This window comes from Lissotriton helveticus, chromosome 10 (assembly GCF_964261635.1).
Source record: "Lissotriton helveticus chromosome 10, aLisHel1.1, whole genome shotgun sequence".
Classification (NCBI taxonomy): Eukaryota; Metazoa; Chordata; class Amphibia; order Caudata; family Salamandridae; genus Lissotriton; species Lissotriton helveticus.
In genome coordinates, this window is record NC_136071.1 from 450003151 (window position 1) to 450018170 (window position 15020).

Here is a 15020-nt window from a genome sequence, read left to right on the forward strand (position 1 = left end):
GCATGTTTCTGTTTTTTACATTTTATTTATTATGTATTAATTTTAATGTATTTAAAATATTTGTAAGTATGTGTTACTTAAATATATTGATTATTTAATTAATGTTATATTACTTTTAAGACATTTTTAAAAGTTGATATTTTAGCAAAATACATTATTGACAATGATATTTAGGATTCGATATTTTTGTACTTACCTGTTTGTAGCTAGGGAGTCAATATTCTGTAATTCTATATTTTTTCATCGATATTTTGGCAGGTCGATATTTTGCTCCTCGATATTCTGTCAGTGATCCAGACAAAACACGCAAATGTAGCTGTGGTTTGGGAACACATACTTTTGTCATATAGGTATGCACAGATATGTAGCACACACTTGGAAAGAGAACTTTCCAGAGAAAAGATCATGGCAGCACTTGAGATGTAGAACGTTTATCTGTGTACACTAAGGTATGGGGTCTGCTGGTAACACCTAGAGATCTTCTGATATATAATCATTTTGCTTTTGTACAAGGGGAGGGAAGTTAGGCTACTCTGTTGTATATAATGACAGCTCCATTTATGATTTACGCACTACTTGCTATGCTAACTGTATTTGTGTTAGTCATTTTCCTACTTGTTGTGGCACGTATACTGCATACCAGAGCACACTAGTTAAAATAAACATTTTAAACTTTCCTTCTGTCTCTGTCAAAACTTGGGGCCCCATTAGGATGGTGGGCGGATCGCCCCCGCCAGGCCGGCGGTAGCCACCGCTGGCCCGGCGGGGGCGATCCGTCTGCCATCCATGCAGAAATGACCCCCCGCCATATTCAAATGGCTGGGGGGTTCGCGGCGGACGGAAAGACCGTCTGCCGCTTTTCTGCCGGGTCAACATGTCGATCGGGTAGAAAAGGGTTCTATATGGTGGCGGTGTCTAATAGACCCCGCCAGCCATATTAGAATGTGTCTTAACAGATGCCTTTCCGTGGCGGCATTGCCGCCATGGAAAGGCATGCAGAGTCTGCTTGGGGGGCCTGTTGTGGAACCCCAGGGACATCAAGGGGGTGGGGGGTGCACATGGGGGGTACCTATGGTACACCCCTGCAGTTCCATGCACAACATGGCAGTCACCGCACGGTGCCTGCCATGTTGTGCATGGAAGTGCACAACATGCCTCCCTGGCATTGTGGTGGTGCACCGTCCGCCACAATGTTAGGGATGCAAGATGTGCCCTCCACAGTGGCGGGCGCATCCTAATGGCACATATGGGACCCCTGCCCTTATGGCGGGCGGTCCCTTGTTACGACAGGATGGCGGACGGACAAAGTCCGCCCGCCATCCTAATGTGCCCCATATTGTGGACTAGTACACGCATGAAAGCCAAAAGGTGAGTCCTGCAACCCCAATTCCTGAGAGGGTTAGGAGTGTTGTGTTCTGGGGTATCTAATCCCTTATTCCTATGTGAGTGGGTAGGAGGGCAAGTTAAACATTATATCTAGTCGGTCCCGGGCTTTTGGGTACTCAGGTGATAGGATTACTCAGTCCCTGCCTACTAAGGTTCTATGATCCCAAGCAAAGTTCTGCGACTCCACAGAATCCCTGTAACACTGGGACCTAACTATAACTACCTGCTGGCGACTGCCAGTACGTAATATATATATATATCAAAAGAAAATCGCACTCCACCTCCAGGGCCATGCAATATATATATTTATATATATATTCTGTATATATTCTGTACCACCGTCCGCTAGTTCGCCGGCGACCAGCAGCTCGGTGCGTGTTGGGGGTCAGAGGAAAACCCCATTGATACACAAGACACCAGTTTGTAGAAGCGTTTTGGCAATTACACGCCTTGGTGACCAAGGCGTGCAAACGCAGAAACGTGGTGGGTTAGTTGGGCCATAAAAAAAAACCCACTACAGGTAGGATATTCCTTTCAGGATGGAGTGTGTGTTATGCAGAGTTCTGCAAACTGATAACATATATATATATGGCCAGTTGAAGGCTCCGACTGATACGCATCTTCAACTTGCACTTTTTGGCACTATGGAGGATTAAATAATGCAAAAAAACTGATTTGTGGTATGTATATATCCCTGTACCTCCTTGTCCCTTGCATTTAGTTTTCCTCTGGAAAATAATGGTCCTTCCCTCCCCACACTCAATTTCAAAATTCACCTACAGATACATTGACTGGACAGTATTGGCTTACAGTCTTGTAAAGGTTAGTATAGGTGAAGTTAAGAATATTTAATCTAAATTTTCCTGTGTATGCTTCAATACTGAGGAGTTGAAAAAATATGTAGGTCTAAAATAGTTTCCTCGATTTTGTGCCATAAGTTCCAAAAAAGTACAACTGTATAGTTCACGAAGACCTGTATTTATCAATCCTTTTGGGGACCCAAGCAGGAATATACTGCCAACCTGAGACCTACCTTATTTATTTATCAAGTGGTATACAGTGTTAACAAGGCCCGTGAGGGTATCTGAGCATTTCCAATTGGTTGAAGTATGAGACAATTAGGGACAAGAGAACAGTCACATATACACGAGATGTACAATCAGAGAAAAATAACAAGTACAAAACTAAAGAGGGTAGTGACTACTTACCGATACATTAGGTTAATCTATTTGGGAAGAACAATCTTTTTTCTTGGGTCCGGGCTCCATGTTACACCATCAGTATTTGGTTACTTTCTGTTTCTTTTCTCTCTCATCCTCCAAGGTGGAGTGCACAATTTTCATATCTATTAGATGCATTTTTGTCATGTTTTGGACTCATTTTCATATCTATCACATCCAGCTTTATCTTCCCTTGTCGCCCTTAATAGGGGAGCACACAGCAGGAATTTATCTCTATATTATTTATGGTGATGGTTCTATTTTCTGCACATATCTGATATACTCTATTAGGACTTGCATGTGGCATGGCCATGGTTGTCTTTTTCATTCCTGGAGCCTGAATCACGAAACCATTTTTGAAATATAATGGATGTATATAAGATTTAAAGAATGTATATACACGGAATGTGTCATTGTTTGACTTATACTTTTTGTACATATGTGATTTCAGTCTTGAAGAAGTCACTTGTGTGATGAAACACGTGTCAGCTGTTTTTCCAGATTCAAATACAAGCTTCATTGAGACATTTGGCTCCTGATTTTTTATTGTGGTCACTGTGCAGTATCTTATACGGTGGAAAGATTATGTGTTGACTGTGGAATGAGTACTTTGGTACATTGATTTCTCAGAGAAGAATAACAAGTTGAGGAACACATGACCTCTATAGTAAATCAGCTGAATAGTAGTCAACAAAAAATAATAGTTAAGGCTAAGATCAAGAGACAAAAGGTGTGATCTTAGGGCAAAAATGTGTTCATCAGAGGCGGTGGACAGAATTAGAGGAAGAGAATTCCAAATTTTTGGGGTAATACAGAGAGAAATCTGTTGCACGTTTTCTTCTTGTGGAAAATCTGTGGTTTCAGCAGCAGGGAGCTGGAACTTTGCGATGATCTGCATCCCGCCAGATAATTCTAGTTTTTGTGCCAAATACCTAGGGGTATTGTAAAGTAAGACTTTATGAGTTACACACGCAAATTTGTGTTGTATTCTTGCCTAACTAAGGGAGCCATTTCAGAGACTTTAGATCCCTGGAGGTGTGTTTGTTTGTTTTTGTTCCGTAACGAGTCTGGCAGCAGCATTAAGAGAGGCCCTTAGAAGGGCCAGTCAGTATCTAGGCAGGCCACAGACAGTAGCACTTCCGTAATCCAGCCTGACTAGAGCTTGGATTACAGATTTACGGTCATCCTGGGGGAGGAAGGGTTTTAATTTCCTTAAAATGCTCATTTGATAATTCGCCTCTTAGGTGGCGCTAATGATGTGATCCTGTATGTTCAGGTATTTGTCTTTTGTCATATCCAGAGATCTTGCAGAGTCTATAATGTGAGGTGAGCAGTTTAGGGCAGTTTGATGCCTCATTCATAGTTCGATATTGAGACTGTGGTTAGGTGGAGTAAATAGGAGGAATTCCGTTTTGACAGTGTTAAGTTTGGGATGGTTTGGAGTAAGCCAATTCTGAGTATTTTGTAGAGTAGAGTTGAGAGACAAAATGTTTTCTGGGAAGGAGATTTTCAGGTACAAATGGGGGTTGTCTGCATACATGTGATAATGAATGTTAGAGGATGCCAGGGAGTCTGCTAGCAGTTCCATGAATAAAATGAAGAGAGTGGGTGAGAGGACAGATCCCTGTGGGATCCCTGGAGTGGTCACAGTGGGCTTGGATAGGGATGAATTAATCTTGACTCTATGGTTACTGTTATAGAGGAATGAACTGCTGCATATACTTTAAAGACTTTTCCAGTCTGGAGAGAGACTGCCTATTCCCAAGCCTTTTCAGAGAGCAGGAGCGGTAGCTGGAATCATATTTAGGAAAGTGTATTTGGCCTGGAGAAAAATATGATCCTCTCAGTGTGGGTGTTTCATAGCAAGGCAAAGCACAGACAGCTCACTCGCTGGTCATTCCATGTGGTCTAACCGGAAAATGGCTGTTCATCTCCTCAACTCATCAAGCACCATTCCTATCTCACAGAGGAAGCCACAGGAACTGCAGCATACAAGATATAACTTCCCAAAGTAGGAGAAACTAACTGAAGAAGACTCCACAATGTGTGCAATCTATCACTGTATCCCCAGAGGATACCATGTAACCTATATGTATTTTTGATTGGAAATGGCCTGTTTGCAGGGTTATTCCCAGTTTTTTTTGCTTCTTGCTCTTAATTTTCCTGACCTGTTTTTATTGGCTTTAGGACTCTGGGCACTTCACCACTGTTGATCAGTGCTAAAGTGCATATGCTCTCTGTATAAATTGTTATTATAATTGGTTATCCATGATTGGCATATTTGATGCACTGGTAAGTCCCTAGTAAAGTGCACAGAGTGTGTCAGGGCCTGTAAATCAAACGATTCTAGTGGGCTTGCAACACTGGTTGTACCACCCAAAGGAGTAACCCAGTAACTCTGTCTCAGGCCTATCACTGTAGTGCCTGCACACAGTTTGTAAACTGTCATGTTGACTTGGCAAGTGTTACCACTTGCCAGGCCCTATCGCGACTTCAAAGAAATGCCGACAGACAATAGAAACTCAGAAACGCGGATCTCGGTGCCTGGAGTTCGATCGGCCGCTGCTGCTGCAATCGCCGCTGACCCCCCCCCACCCCCGAGAGCTCGGTGAGACCACGAGCCGGGGGGCAGGAGGCCAGAATCAGAGTACGGAGCACGGAGCCGGCCACGGGACTCAGCGTGACATCAGTCTGCCCGCCCGCAAAGAGCACTGACCCGCCTCACAGAAGGCCATCCCGGGCTACCTGGCTGCCCCCCGGCTGCCTGGCAATAACCAGGAGCGGCAAAGGCGTTTTGGAGCAGGGATATAGCGGGATACTCGATCCGCCCGCGAAGGAGCACCGATCCAGACGGGCTTCATCTGGCATACCTGGCAGCGAGGGTGGTTTGGAGCCGGAAAGCGGGGTGGCATGTGGCCAGGAATATCGAGGTGCCCCCAGACAGGCTACACAGACCAGCTGCAACACGGGAACTGCCCCACCGCGAGCGCCCCACAGAGCCCACAACGCCTCACGGCGCAAATTGAGAGCCTGAAAGCTTCACGGGCCACACAGGGCAGCTGGTATTTGAAGTGGTCTGGTTGTGGAGGCACGGTGGCATAGCAGCATTCCAGAGAACCACGTTTACCCCCCCTAGAGCATCCCCTGTGGCCCCCTACAGCCCCTTGCCACCTAAAGAGGGCCCCCCGCCATACACAGCGTCCATAGCGCTGATTCACGGAGGAGAGACGGAGAGTGACAAGAGTGCCACATAGTCCCCCACAGCGCAGGAGGCACAGAAGGCACAGGATAGGAGGGGCCGCAAACACACGGCAGCGACGGAGGCAGCGGCGCCAGCAGAGGTAAGAGCTGCAGGTCGCAAGGAGCAACAAGAACACCACAGGGGATATAAAAAAGGCATAGTGACATTGGAGTAAACGATAACATAGGCAAGACTGCAAGCAGCAGCTAGGAAAAGGGGAACCCGGCTATTTGGAGCCAAAACGTGCACAGAAGGGGTCAAAACAGACAAGGGGCACGAAGTACTAATGCCACAAAAGAAGAGACGACAGCTTGGCTTACTAGGAAAGTGCTTGCGAATAGTTATAGCCCCAGTCTGAGTAGAGAATCTGGGGACATGCGGTCAGGAAAAGTTCGCCAGGCCCCCATTTATAAAAACAGAAAAAGAGCGGACACGAAAGATCAAATCAAATCTGCAAACAAATCCGCTAGAAAAAGCAAAATAAAAGAGGACCCCAATTTGCAAAAAAAGAACTTGATTCCAATCACAACACCAGAACTACTTAAGTTTGGGGGAACTCATACAAAGCGCACATTTTAATTTTTAAAGGACCTGATGGCGGCAATCTATGCACCAACAGAAGAGGCACAAAGCCTAACCAAAGCCCAATAAAACCAACATATGCAACTATATAAAAAAAATGGAAGAAAATAGCCAGGTACAACGAGAAATAGATTCAAGACATCTACAACAGTTGCCACAAAAAGGAGGAAATGGAGCAGAAGGAAACGAAGGAACACTGGTTCAAGAGAAACTAGCAATAAAAAAATGGATATTAAAAACAACAGCACAGATACATGTACCTATATCCCAACCCACGAACACGCTGGACAAAAGAAAGGAAGAAACAACAGGACAAAGTCATATACCGACAAAAGATCAAAGTGAACGTGGAGGACAAGCAAACCCACAAGGAAACACCCAAAAAATAGACTGGTCAAGATCCTTCTCAATTACGAAGGAGGACGATCTCATCAAGGTGCTAGAATTCAACACGCTCAGGGAGGAGGAACCAGGGGCAAACCGACAAGGGAAACATAAAGAAACGGGTGCGCCGGAAAAGAGGGAAAAGGGAGTAGAAAGTGGAGCCGTCTCAACCCCCATCAAGCGCACTCCAAGCCCCAATCACTGGAAAGAAATAAATAACGTGCAAAGGGGTTTATCAGAAGGAAACATAAAAACACAGTCGCCAGTCACCATTTCATCAGTAAGCGGACTAGATTCCATATCAGGGATTTTAATACAACCAAACAACATGGAGTCGGTAACCTGGAGCGAATCGCTTTTAAGAAGCCTACAGCAAGCAATCGCCATCTTAAATTTCCAATCAGATAAATTAGACGTCCAGGTAGACTTAATGAACCTGATAGCAACACATATAGCAGGAATCAACACCAAGCTGGATAAAATCACAGAACAATTAACCAAAGGAATAAATAAAGACAACCAAATTAAAAACAAATCATTAGACCAAAGTTGTGGCTGTGGTAAAATAATAGACAAACTGGCATCCCTACCAGAAATATTGACCGAAATTCTATGTGTGGCGCAGATAACAAAATCAACAGAAGAGATACTGGTCCAAGAAAATAAGGGCAAAATCATAGGGTCAGAAAAACTAAGGAATATGAGGCGAAGTATTGAATCCGCAGATACTACAAACACAACGGAAGTAAACACAACAAATAATAAGGGAAACAGGCCTATCGAAAACAACGACTGCGCATCACCAAGCGTATCTTAGAACCAAACCAAAAGACAACGCAAACGAGCAAGAAAAGCAAGGAAGAACGCTATCTTAAAAACCAAGCAGGAAAAAAGACAAATTATGCCATATTCACACAAAAAGGCAATTAAAGCGTGTTACAACGGGCAGATGACTTTCCAAATGCAGAAGTAAACACCCAAGAAAATAGTATAGCAGACAATCTAGGGCCTTTTGATAACTCCAGGCAAAGCAAACAGTGGTCTCCAGAAAACGCCCAACCTAAAACAAAAGGAGGACAGACGGTAGAAGAAAAGGAAATAAATAATATAATCAACCTAGAGGATAAAATAGAAAATAGGCCAAAAAAGGGGAGAAACAAACCAGCTACGGTAACACAGGAAAGCGAAAAAAGATTGTTGGAATACATCCCCGAAGAAAAAACTAATGATTGCCCAAAAAATTGGAACCAGTTAATAACAACCACAAGGAAAATTGACGAAGAGAAACCTAACTGGCCCAAATGGGGAAAGAGTCCTGGACCACAGGGGAAATGTCTCTTGAGTATGGAGACCGGATTACAAATTACCCTGGATAAGAAAGGTAGGACCTGCAATATACAATCAGGGAAGATCCCCGAGGAAAACACCAGGACAGCTAGAACAATGGAGGCCAAAAGAGATCAAATGGATGCGATGAATTCAATGGCAAATCCAACTTTAGAAGAAAGGCCACTTATAGAGCCCCAGAATAAAACCAAGGCCGGGGACTCTACAAGGGGGAAACGCGAACAAAAACAAACCCAGGAACCTCTATTGGACTCGGAAGAGATAGGCTGTAAACTAATCTTCAGGTCTGAATATCAAACAAAAGGAAAAAGGGATACACTAAATAGGGGTAACATAATGCGACTGTTCAGGGAAATTCCCAAATTAAGGGAAATTCCATCATCAGAACTTTTGGCGATAGAATTTGTTCAAATAAAGAAGGCAACAGACTTGGAAGTAGTAGAACAACATAGGCATCAGAATAGACAACAAAACAGATCTTCTCTACAAGGGCGGTCTTTGCAGCCTGGGGTATAACACTATCTTACCCACCACAAATAAAATACCCATACCCGTTACTAAAGAACGAGGTGCCCTGGCTGACAAACACAAACGGAGAGACGACCTCCGTACTAAAAGCAGCAAGAAGTAAGTCCATAACCCAACAAACACCCAGGGATACCCGCCCAACAAACATAACTCTTAGACAACCAACCACCCAGTCAGTAGGAAATCAAGATTGGTCCTGGATACCCCACACGCTGAATCTACACCAATCCTGATTAAAACAATATAATTAGTGGCGAACAAAATAAGAAGGTCACTAAACAATTTGACGGGAAAATAACCATCTGTTCCTGGAATGTCCATGGATTTAAAGAAATGGAACAAGACCAAGAGACCATGTCCTTTTTGAGTAAATATAACATCATCCTGCTATAAGAAACATGGAATGTAACACCAAAGCACATAGCAGGATATGAAGAATTTCACATAATGGCAGAAAAAATCGCCAAGTACGGTCACCCAAGAGGGGGTCTATCCATATACACAACAGCAGATTACGTCTGGAAAATAGAAGAAATGGATTCCGGAGAAAACTGGATCCAAATAATAAAACTGGAATGGAACTTCCCTACAAATGGAGTGGGGAGGAAGCTAATTGTTCTAAACATATACATCCATCCTGAAAAGAATAAGAAAATGGAAAAATTGTCAAATCTGGCAAATATAATAAAAACGTTACAAGTCACACACCAAAATCATGAGATGATAATCTCAGGCGATTTCAACTGCAACCTAACGGGGGACAAAGACAACAAGAATAAAACTCAAAGAGTGTGGAACAAGCTGAAAGTTTTAGGCCTCGTCATACTAAATGGAAACACCAAGGGAGACCAACCAGCAGGTATCACCTTTTCATGCGGAAATAAACATTCAATAATAGATTACACAGTAATCAGTAAAGATCTGGCATCCCTGGTCGACCATTTTCGTATTATAACAAGACCGGAGAGTGACAATTTCCCTCAAGAAACAGTCCCGCGCCAAAACATTCTACAAAGAGAGGGGGTAGCATCACTAGCTACATTACCCGAAATCTATAATTTAAAGAAACTTAAATGGAGAGGAACAATAATTGATGAAATAATGGACACGGTGAAAAAACACATAGATAATGTCAAGGAGCCAGAAGCGTACGCATCAGTAAAAGATTGGGAAAAGTTCAACAAGTTACTACTGGACAAATTTCCATGTAGACCAGGAAGCAATGGCAAGTATGGGGCAAATAAAGAGCAGTGGTATACAATTCAGTTGCGAAACAAAAAAGAAACATCGCCAAGGAGATAAGAACACAAGCTGGAGCATTTAGAAAAGGAAGAGTCAGTGACAATAGCAAGATCGAAAAATTGAGGAAAGAATAAAAGGAAGAGTGCAGAGTGGAAAAAAGAAAACATACAGAAAAGACATGGGAAGACCTGCTGTGGGCAAGTAAACTACCGAACAGCAGAGAATTTTGGGGCCTAATCAACAAGCTGATGAAAGGAAATGGAATTGTACAAAATGTAGGAATAAGTGAAAAAACGTGGCTGGATTATATAGATAAATTGTACAACCCCAAAACAGGACCACAATTGTATGAAGAAGAAAGCATAGATGAAGTAATAGGATTGGTACCAGACCTAGACTCAACCGGACCCAAAACGGAGGGAGTGAAAGTCCAAACTAGCTGGGAAGCAAACGAACAGACACAATTGACAACAGTGAAGTACACAAAATTCTTGATAAAAAAACTAAAAGCCGAAGGCGCCGCAGGACCAAGGGACTGCCAAATGCCCTGTTTAAACATGATCCAGAAGTCTGGGCCAAATACCTTACACCCCTCTTCAATCAATTATTTTGTGACAACAAGATGCCACGGTCTTGGAGCGGCAATCTCCTCCATCCAATCTATAAGAACGGTAGCAGAACGGAACCGGGCAACTACAGGCTAATAGCCCTTATCGATGTAGAGGCCAAACTTTTTGCATCGTGTATTTTACGACACCTGCAAGAATGGACAGAGGATAATACCATCATCCCAAAATTCCAAACGGGCTTTAGACAAGGCATGGGCACCATCTCAAATGTATCAGCATTAACGATCTTGATGGAAAAAGCAGAAAGGAAAAAGGGAGTACTAATGGCCTGTTATATCGACCTAAAATCTGCTTTCGATAGAGCGCCCCGAGATCGCCTGTGGAAGAAACTGAAAGCATGGGGACTTCCACAACCACTGATTGATGCTATAACATCATTATACAGAGAAACATGGGCTACCGTAAAGTTAGGAGACGGAAGAAGAGTATCGGCAAAAATAAATATAACAAACGGATTAAAGCAGGGCTGCGTACTCTCACCCTGTTTATTTAACCTATACTTGGCAGATTTAAATAACTATCTGCAAAAAGTAAACGGACACGCGCCAAAATTGGCGAATGAGCCAATCCAATTTCTGCAATATGCAGATGACATCGTGGTGGTGAGCCAAACCGTGATAGGGCTGCAAAGGACCATAAATAAACTAATAGACTACCTGGATGAACAAGGCCTGGAACTAAATAAATCAAAAACCAAGGTGGTAAGACTTGTGGGCCCGAGGCCAAGAAAAAACAAATGGTATGCAAAGACATCACAAATAGAGGAAACAAGCGCTTATAAATACTTGGGCATCAAATTGGCAAAAAATCTGTCCCGGGTAGACCAGAAAAGGGAGATCACATCAAAAGCCCAATCATTAACCTTTGCCTGCAAACAACTGTACAAGAAATTGGAATGCCCTTCTTATGTCATCTCTTAAAAAATAATGGCAGCACAATTGCTCCCGACCTTATCGTACGGACTGGAAACATGGCATGGCCAAGAAATTGAGATTCTAAACAAACTACAAATCAGGGTCTACAAATCAGTATTCAATCTCTTTAAAGGTTCCTCGCCTGCACGGATACGGTTGAAATTTGGGCTCCAGAACCAAGAATTTCAAAGGAAAGCAATCTTGGTAAAACTTTGCTGGAAACTCAGAGCAGCAGAAACTGGATCTTTGAATAACCTATGCTGGACCTAAATAAAATTACAAGATGAGCAAAGAAACCCAAATACCTGGGGTGATCACTTGCGAATCGCCCTGGAGGTACTAGAATTGGAAGAAGCATGGAACAGCAAGCTGGAAAGATCCTCTTTCAGCAAAGTCTGTAGTAACAGGGCAAAGGTATTATCATTTATGGAAGATAAAAGGAGATTGGTCAAACGTCGCCATGCATGGGTTGTAATAAACTCATATTTAAGCCTAAAACCACAACCCTACCTAATAGCACACTTCCGATTGTCACTAAAAACGAGGTTCATGGCTTTCAGACTTGGCGATCATAACTCAAAGGACTTGGTCCCCTCCTGGAAAATAAACAGCAAACAAAGGCATGTCGTTTATGCGGGTACCATACAGAGTCCTTAAGCCACCTACTGTGCGTTTGTACATCAGTAAATGCAGAAAGAAGGACCTTGTTGAAATTCGTCTTTATTGGCTTAAACATTCGCACCTGTAGACATGTGGTTACAAGTTGGATGGGCGCTTCATCGAACATTTTAACACGTCGAGGGGTAAAATTCATGACACTAGTAGAAAATCTGCTCATGAAAGCTGGGAAAGACTAAAGGATTAGGAGAAGAAAATACCCCTTTTTTATCGAAGGTGGTAAATATTTTAACGGACTTGAAAATCGCTTCGCTTTTAATTTTAATAATAAATAATTGTGAACTATATGCTTTATGGTTTTGATAAACCAAGTAAAGTTATTTTTTGACTGACTGACTGACACTTGCCAGGCCCTAACTTTCCCTTTATTTACATATAAGGCAACTCTTGGTTAGGCCCAAGGCGCCCCCATGTGCAGGGTGCAGTGTATATGAAAGGTAAGCCATATACTGGTGTGTGTGACATGTCCTGATAGTGAAATATTGTGTATTTCAATTTTCACAATTGTAAGGCTATCTGTCCTATAGGCTAATTTAGGAGTAACTTTGTAACATCTTACAAGTATAATTTTCCATAAGGACAAGATAGAGAAGTGGAGATTAGGCAGTAGGGAAAGTGTTGGATTGCGGAGGGGTAAAAATGGCTATTCCCACTCAATAAGTGCAACAGTAGGGAAACTAATGGATAGCGGGGGGTTAAAATGTACTATTCCCACTCCAGACAGTACAACAGTAGAGAAAGTGTTGGATGCGGAGGGGTAAAATGCACTATTCCCATGCCAATAAATGCACCAGTAGGGAAAGTGTTGGATAGCGGAGGATTAAAATGTACTACTTCCACTTCAGTCAGTTCAACCTTAAAAACAAACAAAATATGTTCAACAAAATAAAATTCTTTTAGAAACAAAGTAAATAAAAAAATATAAATATGTTGAAAAATAAAATAAAAATATGTTTTATATTAATATTTCTCAAAAAGATAAACATATTACAATGTTAAATCACATCACAAATACCTAATAATATTATAAATAAAATACAAAAATAAATGTTGATACAAATAAATATTATTTACTTGGAAAATATTTATGAACAAAAACGTCATTTGTTACATTCATTTAGTTTAATTACTTCCAATCCTATAACACCACAAAACTCACAACCTGCACCTAAAAATTATTTACACTAATAATATAAATATTCATCAATAAACTAATTTTTATTTATTAAACATTCATTAATTATAATCAATGCACTTCCCACAATATACCCTCAGAAAACACACAACACACTCATAACATTTAACACTAAATTATTTCCATAATTAACATATTTAATTATTAAATTAATGATTATATTAATTTAAAAAAGAATAATCAATTGCTTGAAATTCATTCACTTCCCACCCCATACCCCTACTAAACTACCAAACCACATCTCAAATCTAAAAAGAAAAATGACATTGCAAAACTAACATAATTAACTATCAATTAAACAAATATTACTAATTAAAAACCAAATTATAATTTATTAAAACTAATTCACTTCCCACCCTTTACCTCTTAAATTCCCACAACCCGCACCTAAAATTAAACTTAAAAAAAAAGGATTACACAATTAAAATTAATTTTCAGTTACATAACCAATAGTATTTAATGACATATTATAATTAAAATATATTTACTACCCACCCTTTACCCCTATATATCCAAAACCAACACCTAAAAACGATGTATTAAACAATTAACATAATTAATTATCAATTAGTTAATTAATATTACTTTTCAATGAATTATGAATTAATTAAAAATAAATTACTTCCAACTCTTTACTGCTACAACCCTACCCACACCTAAATAAAACAACACAATTAAAATAATTAATTATCAATTAATTAATTACTAATAATTGACAACTAATTATTAAAAAATTACAAATAAATTACTTCTCACCCTTCTGGAGCCCCATTACAGCATATCTGATGGCTCATCCTGATTCGTTCTAAAAGGTACTGTTACATGTGCTGAAACTGTTGCATTGAACCTTGATATACTTCCAATGGACAAGATCTAGACTGCTACCGAGACTGCATTTTGGGTCATTCAACCTCTGCAGTGGTGTGTACTGGTTGTAATTTGACTACGATGCAGAAACTGTTTTGTTGCGTCACCGCAGGGTGGTGCACATAAGTATTTGTGCCACCTGGAATAGGATTAGAGGTGGGGTGGGAGGGGGGTGGAGTTCCTGGGCTCTATGAACTTGATTTGACATGTATAGATTTGCATTCATGTATGTGTACTGTACTTCATATGAAGTGTATTTGATAAAATTGATAAATATTTTTTTTTAAAATAATAATTACTTCTTACCCTTTACCCCTATAAATCCCACAGACCCACACATAAAATGTACCCCCAAAAAGTTAAGAGCACATTTAAATATCAATTAAGTAAATAATAATAAATAAAAAAAATTCATTATTTTACCATAATTAAATTACTTCCTATTCCCCTATAAACCCACACACCCCTACGAAACTTAAAAACGCAACATTTAATTACAGAACATTTAATAACTTCTAAAAATGTAACACATACATTAAAAATTCAAAATAAATACATCACATACATTTAAAATATATACTAAAATACATAACACTGAATAAAAACGATATTTTAAACAACTATATTTTTGCAAACGATATTAATGATTTCTATATTTTTAAAATCAATATTACTTACTTAAAATCGATATTCTTGACATTGATAATCTTGCTGAATATATTTCCTAATCACGATATTTTAGGCTCGCTATTTTGGCATGGGCATTTTTTTTTCAATATACTGTCTAAATACCACGTAGTGGCCTAG